The following is a 7,444-nucleotide window of genomic DNA, read 5'->3' as shown; positions in this document are numbered from 1 at the left end:
TCAGTGAATGGATGAGCTTTGACTGTGTCCTCCTGGTTCTCTACTAATGAAAGGTATCATGATTAAACATCTAGTTCAGTAATGTTACCGTGTTATAATGATTACTGATGATTTGCCCATACCCCTTTGAGAGATGAGACTAATAGAAAACAAGCCTCCAGAGAAGCTAAAAAGATGTGTCTGTCATACATCTTCCTAGGAAAGAGGGAGCTAACTGTCTTTACAAACGTCTTTGGTACATACAATTATTGGAGCATCACTTTCTTGTCTATAGGTTCTACCCAATTTTGGCTTCTTATCTATGCCTAAAATCATTTGAGGTATAGTCCCTAATTAATTCCTTGAGCTGAGTACTTTTCACAGTGACAGGAAGCTCTAACAAAAACATTATTGCAATTGTGTGTTAAAGGATCAATTTAGTAACCCCTCACAAAGGTTTTTCCATTGTGTCCAGACTTCACAACATGAAGTTAAGTTGCTGTGAGAGCTCTTAAAGGCTGAGAATAGAGTAAGTCAAGCACAGAAGGGAACATGAATTAGCTTTAAATAAACAAACATTGCACAAAATGGCCTGTACCGTCACAAGATCTTTAACAAGAGGCACACCCACATGGGGAATTTCCTCACACATCACTGTGCATGAGCAAAGGTGAGGAACAGGTTAAAATCTAGAAACAGGCATTAAGGCAAGGAGTAAGTGCATTGCAGGCATAGAGGCAGGGGACAGGGATGGAGAGACTATTATGTGTGGCAGTGGTGTCAGTTTGGAGACTATAATTTCAGACAGACATTTGATCTGGGCAGTGTGACCCCTTGCATCATGAAACCTGAAATTCTATTACTTGAGAGTTCAGAAGACACAGAGGTCTGGCTGTTGCTGCTGCCAGTTTGCTCTGCTACTCTTTCCTCCACAAATTAAAATATAGAAGACTGTAGCTCACTAAGGACTCATTAATATGAAATTGTTAGTAAAAGAGCAATTCAATTGGTTTCATTCATGGCTCCTTGGACTCGAATGCTGGTCCAGGGCACTCCTCATCTTACACCTTCACGCTAGGAGGGAGTTAGTGTTGAACCTTTGGGACGAGGAAGCACTATCTCATTAGCTGTTACTAATGGACGACTGCTCTTCCACTCTTCCACCCATGGTTCACGTGGTTCTTTGGACTCATGTCCACCACCTTTCCCCACCTCCAAACACACAATCGGTGCATGGCTGCATTAGAGGGAGCTTAAGGTCTATACCTTGGGGGCCTGGAGGACAACATCCACTGGATGATGGAGTCAGTAGCTTGTTCTGTCAGTTTTCCACCTTCTGCTTCATGTGTCCTCCTGAGACTCATGTTGTGGATCCTCCTCCCTCTCTCTAGCATCAATGCATGTGGAGTGGGCTCAATGACATAGAGATAACCATTGACTGCTGCTGCCAACAGCTTACTCTGTCACTCATCTACCCCTGGCCTTTCAAACTTTTATCTTGGACCCACCCACCCCCTTAACAGGTCCCACCATTGGTACACGATCATGTGAGGAAGGGGCTATTGCTGTTGACATTCTTGCTGACCATGTGTTTTCCTTGGCTGTGCCTCTCTCAACACACTGACACATGCACGCACCAGGAGGAGACAACTGTTGCTCCTCTTCCAGTGCATATTTAACTTGGGCCTACTCATAAAGGATGTTCGATTAAGGGCATCATTTGTCTGGACTTGTCTGGATCTAAGGACTAGGCCAGTCCAAACCATTTTGACCTTTTCTGCAAAACTGCCATAACCTCCCTATAACCATTACACGCGGCATCTTCCTTTTTTTCTTTCTGAGCAATCTCACTTATGTTTGAATCTGTTTATTAGAAATTTAACAATCCAGATTGGACCATGGTGCATCTTCACAAAAATGTAATGCCCTAAATTTCTGTGAACCACTCTCACTGAAGTATTGAGAAAAACACAGATATAACTGCAGCAATCATATATAGGCATTCAACAAATAAGTCAACCCTCTAAAACTTTAGTTCTAGCACGCAGTGGCAGAGGGGAAACAATGGGAGAAAGATACATTGAAAAAAAGTCAAATCTGATCACCAACGAACTCACTTAGAAACCAAGAAATCATGCCCATCTCCCACACTCTTAGAGAAGGTACCCTATTGCCCACAACACCAAGGACTGATTGCCCCTAACCCTGCAGGCACACCCCAGGGTATTTCCTTCACCACCCTCAGAGAGCAGTCAGCCTGTACTTTGGCCAAAATGTTCAAGGAAGGCCCTTGCTAAGTCCACTTGAGGGAACAGTAACCTCTTTCCCTTATACTTAACTCTCAGTCTCACTGTGTAACACACGGATACAGTAATTCCTCTGTTCGACAGTTCCTGCCTAATGCACAACAGATTATTTTCCTTGGATAATATTTACCTGGGCAAATTAGTGTTGATTCCCCCCATTTAACTTTCTTTCGTACCACAGCTGTCAAAATCCTCTTTCCCAGCTCAGCCATTTCAACTATTACAGTGGCTTCAGTGACTCTGGTGTACCTTGATTTGTAGGAAGTCTAAAGGGTTTCATCACAACATCTCGGCAACAGTTCTGTTGGAGATCCAATAGCGCAGCCAATATCTGAGTGATCATGCTCATAAGAGCCTCTATGTTAATCATCGCAGGAACCCCCACAATTCAAATGTGGATATCTCTGTGCAGGTTTCCAAAGTCCTTGTTCTCTCCTTTAAGTTAATCAAAGCCTCCACAGCGTTGGATTCAAAAGACTTAGCCTGGTTAAGCCATACATCATTGTCTGTTACTTGCTCACCAGTACTTTCTCCCTCATCTTAGTTGTATCTTCCTTGTATTCCACCTCTAGACCTCTGCTGGTCAATGTGAGAAATTGGGTTACTGGTTGGCAGAGTTATTCACCCTGTCCAAGCAGGAACCACAATCCTAGTCAGGGTAAATATAGCACACACTAAGGGCCTCATTTATGAGGCCCCTTGCACTGCCAGAACGTCACTTTTTGTGATGTTCCATAGCACAGGAGTCTGCTCCATATTTACGAAGGCAGCACCAAGCCACGTTTTTTAGTCTTAATGCTGTCTCGTAAATATAGTTCACTTTAATGCAGTTTTCTGCATTAAAAGGGCATGCAGTGGGTGTTGCTGGAGGCGTTCTCAGCAACCTCCATGGCTTTTTGACACTGCCCCAGATCTATGAGAAATCGTAAATCTGAGCCAGTGCCAAAAAAATACGTCTCTCCAGGGGAGGCATAAGGGAGACACATCAAGGAGAAATATCTTTTATTTCTCCTTGTTTTTTATTTTTCTATGTGTTCTGCATTCTGCAAAAATGCCTGTGTTGGCGCACATCAGCCCATTGTGCACCAGCACAAGGGAAAAGGACCAGAATGCACTGTAACTGATGGATACGGCGCATTCCTGTCCTTTTCTTCTACAGTATTGCAGCACTGCAGGAAGGCCTGTGGCGATGCCCAATGGCAAAACCTTATAAATGAGGTCCTAAAAGTTTACCTGTGCTCACCCTTTGGTAGCTAGCAACAGAGCAGCCAGGCTAAACTAAAGAGGTAATGTGTACAGTTTTTGTGCACACACATATAGTAATACAGTGCAAACACCACAAAGTACTCTACACCACAAATAGCCTATATTTATCTGAGTAGAACAAGACCAAAGCAATAAAAATGTAACACAAGTCAAGATACACATTTTGCAAGATTATATCAAAATGTAGTGCTTAAAAACCAATTGCTCTACCTGGGCTCTCTGGTTACACTAGACCAGGGCAAATCCAAAAGTTCAGTCCATCTCTAATGGAGCACAGGCCAAATACAGGAGTCACTCAGACTCGCTGACATTACCTTGGGTGCGTTCAAGCTGGGGACGATGTGTAAAGCAAAGGAGGGGATGCGTCGATGTCAAAAGCGGTATGTCATGTCCAAAGTCAGACAACATCATTAATGCGTCGATGAAAAGAGTGATGCGTCGATGTTGAACCGCTTGGCGATGTGTTGATGCGAAGCTGCGCAGGGCCAAAAATGCATTGGGGACGATGCATCGCAGACATCAGCGATGCAGGGTCCGAGACTAATGCAGCCGCGGTGATTCGAAGGCGATGCATCGACAAAGGACTGTGTTGTAATTCGAAGTTGTTGCATCACGCAGCCAGCGAGTGGTGTCCACGGTTTCAGTGCAGGCTGCAGCGATATCACAGAGAAATACACCGTTTCGATTGATGCTTCGGTGCTGACGCGTTGGTTTCTTGGGTTGTAGCCCTAAATATTCACATCCAAGGGCCCAGGACTGGATTTGGCACCACTTGGCAAAGCAAGACTCACAGCAGAGGAGTCTAGGTGCTGGTAGCAAGATGCAGGTGAAGTCTTTGATATCCCTGAGACTTCAGAAACAGGAGGCAAGCCGAACAAGCCCTTGGAGAATCTTTAGAGACTCAGAGGCAAGAAGCAGCAGGCAGCAGGCCAACACAACAAAGCAAGTAGCAAAGTGGCAGTCCCTTTTGGCAGCACAACAGCTCTTCTTCCTGGGAGATTTTCCTCAGTTTAAGAGTACTTATACCCGTTTTAGCCTTTGAAGTAGGGAGACTTTGAAGGATGGTGTTTGTACTGCAAAAGACCCTGCACTATCCTGCCCTTGCTCCAGACAGACTACAGGGGGGTATGCAACTCTTTGTGTTGGGACAGGCACAAACTAATTCAGGTGCAAGTGTTAGCTCCTTTGTTTCACTCTATCTCAGGAAGACATGCAGGGCATACCTCAGCTCCCTTTCTGTGAGACTGTCTAGAGGGAATGCAAAAACACCAGCTGTCACCCAACCCGTACGTGTATTACAGCGACAGGCAGAGGCACAGAATGGTTAAAGCAAGAAAAGGACAACTTACTAAAAGTGCCATTTTCAGACCTTCAAATTAAAAAACAACTTCACTAAAAGATCTGTTTTTAAATTGTGAGTCAAGAGACACCAAATGTACTTTTTCTATCTTTTCGCAAATGGAAGTTATACTTGTAAAGAACTACGAGGCAGCTCAATTGCTAACATATGGGAGCCATAGGCCTTGCTGTAGTGAAAAACAAATTTAGCAATTTTTCACTACTAGGACATATAAAACTTAAATGTACATGGCCTACCTTTTAAATACACTGTACCCTTCCCATGGGACTACCTAGAGCCTACCTTAGGGGTGACTTGTGTGTAATAAAAGGTAAGGTGGGTGCCTGGCAAGTAGGTGAACTTGCCAGGTTGAAACGGGTAGTTTAAAACTGCACACACAGGCTCTGCAGTGGCCGGCCTGATACATGATTTAATGGGCTACTCATGTGGCTGGCACAATCAGTGCTGCAGGCCCACTAGTAGCTTTTAATGTATAGGCCTTTTTCTTTTTACAGATCCAGTGTCGTATGTTTGATGTATCCGTCTTGTATGTTATTTCCTCTTGGAGTCTCTCTGCCCGATCCCACGGAGTCTGGATGTGTCATCGTTCCATGTGGCCTCATCCTCCCCCATCCTTTAAATGTTTTGGATTTTATGTAGGTATAGTTCTCTTTCTTTTATTACCTCTTACACCAATCTGTCTTTCCTCTATCACTTTTTTGTTTTCTTTCTTTAACTCATCTCCTTATCATATTTTTCCTATTACTTCTTTTTCTTCTTTCCTTTCGCTTTTCACATATTCATCTATTAATCTTCATAGTGTTTACCTTCATACTTATTACATGCTTTATGTTTCAGAAAATGTATGTTATTACTGGTTCAAATGATTATTTATTTCACTTGCCTATATGTTCTTAAAAATTGCTACTTAGAATGTCAGAGGCTTTAATTCTCCTATGAAGAGACAGCGAATTCTCACACACTTATCTAAGATGGATGTTAATATAGCTCTATTAAAAGAGTCGCATCTTACAGAAAGTGAATCACTAAAACTTAAAAGGAATTGGGTTGGAGACATTTTTTTCCCACCAGGGGATGGTAAGAGAAACAGTGTCATAACCCTATGCCATAAAGCACTGAATGTCAAACTCATCTCACAGGAATCAGATAGTGAAGGTATATGGTTGTTTACTAACCTGTTGATCGGGAAAACTTCTTTATCCATATTTAACACTTTTGGTACCTCAATTCTCTACTACTCCTAAAATATCCCTCAGAGAATTTTATTTTTGCAGGAGATTGTAACCAAGTGATGGATCCCTCCATTGATCGGAATTCTAAGGTTCCTTTCATCCCAAACAAATCACACAAAGCCTTTTTACAAACTATAAAACAGAGGAACTTAGTAGATGCCTGGAGACTTTGCAACCCGTCCTTGAGAGAATATTCCTTTTTCTCTCCACCACACCAGACGCATTCCAGAATAGATCATATTTTTATCACACACAATGTTTCCCAATCTCTGCTTTCAGCAGACATAGGACCTATACTTATCACTGACCATGCCCCTGTTATGATTCAATTGGACATCCTGCGCCAATCTATGTTACCCAAGAGATGGCGTTTTAACAATTCTTTACTCCTCGACCCTAATTTCAATGCATCCTTTACTTCCTTTATTCATTAATTTTTTCAAACCAATCAAACTGATGAGATCGCCTTCCATACAGTCTGGAACGCTTTTAAGGCTACCGCTCGCGATTTCATTATTAGATATGCATCAAACAAACGCAAAGCATTTCGAACAATACATAGTGCACTCCTTACTAAAATTAAAACACTAGCACATTCCTTTTATACTTCTAAGACAAAGGACAGTATAAAGGATCTTATAAATGCAAAGATAGCCTTCAATAAAACTTCAACTGAAAATGCCACTTTATATTTACTGAAAACAAGTGCGAAATACTATGGCGGCCAAAATAAATCTGGCAAATTGCTAGCCAATTATCTCAAGATCAAGCAGAATAGGCTTCACATTGACTCTATTATAGATGACAATCAAACATCAAAACATAAAGATCCCGAAATCCTTCAAGAATTTGTGCATTTTTATGAATCTCTTTACACACCAGAATCTATGCCCTCATATACAGATTTGTTTTATTTAAATTTCTTTATTGAGTTTTGTGATAAGAGACAAATGCAGAGATAAACACTACCACTTCATAATAATGACATTTCAGATAGACCATTCAAACATTGTGACAGGTGTTATTGAGTCTAATGATGGAGGCAGCCATAGTCCTGAGTGTCCAGATGTCATGGACCGTAACCTCTGAGTAGGCCTATACATAGGGGGCTAAGATGTGCTTCTCATGTGCTATCTCTAGTCCAGTGAGCGCGAGGCTCAGTACCATTATTCTCTGCAACTGGGTGTTCTAGAAGATATGAGTGAAGAGGGGACCAAATGTTGCACGGGTGGGAAGAGGGCGGCAGAAGGGCAGCATACGTGTGCAGTTGTTCCTGACAATATAGGAGGTCCTGCATCCAT

The sequence above is a fragment of the Triturus cristatus genome, chromosome 8, assembly GCF_964204655.1.
Source record: "Triturus cristatus chromosome 8, aTriCri1.1, whole genome shotgun sequence".
NCBI classification, from domain to species: Eukaryota; Metazoa; Chordata; class Amphibia; order Caudata; family Salamandridae; genus Triturus; species Triturus cristatus.
This window is presented reverse-complemented; position numbering follows the sequence as displayed.